Raw genomic sequence first — 394 nt, 5'->3', positions numbered from 1 at the left:
TAATAAGGATAATGCTGTCAGAGGCAGAGGGCAAAGGGCATTTAAATGTTGGCAGCAGAAGCTAAAAAGGAAGAGCAATATTGCCAACACGAGAACTGAGGCTTCGTTGCATGCAAAATAGAACATAGTGGAAAATTAACATCGACGAATCAATGATACATTAATATCGGAAAAAAAAATTCAATGATAAATAATCACGACTCTAATTATCCCCGGGAGCAATATAAAATACACATGAAATACACCAATAATACAGTAGGGATATTTCGCTAATAAAGTTACATGAACTGAAATACAGTAATGTACAAACTGTTTTTCAAGGGGAAGATTAGTTTGAATCCGCTAAGTACAGTCTTTAATACAGGAATACACATCAAGGGTTTTGTGTACTTTA

Source organism: Penaeus monodon, chromosome 27, assembly GCF_015228065.2.
Source record: "Penaeus monodon isolate SGIC_2016 chromosome 27, NSTDA_Pmon_1, whole genome shotgun sequence".
In the NCBI taxonomy this organism is placed as follows: domain Eukaryota; kingdom Metazoa; phylum Arthropoda; class Malacostraca; order Decapoda; family Penaeidae; genus Penaeus; species Penaeus monodon.
This window is presented reverse-complemented; position numbering follows the sequence as displayed.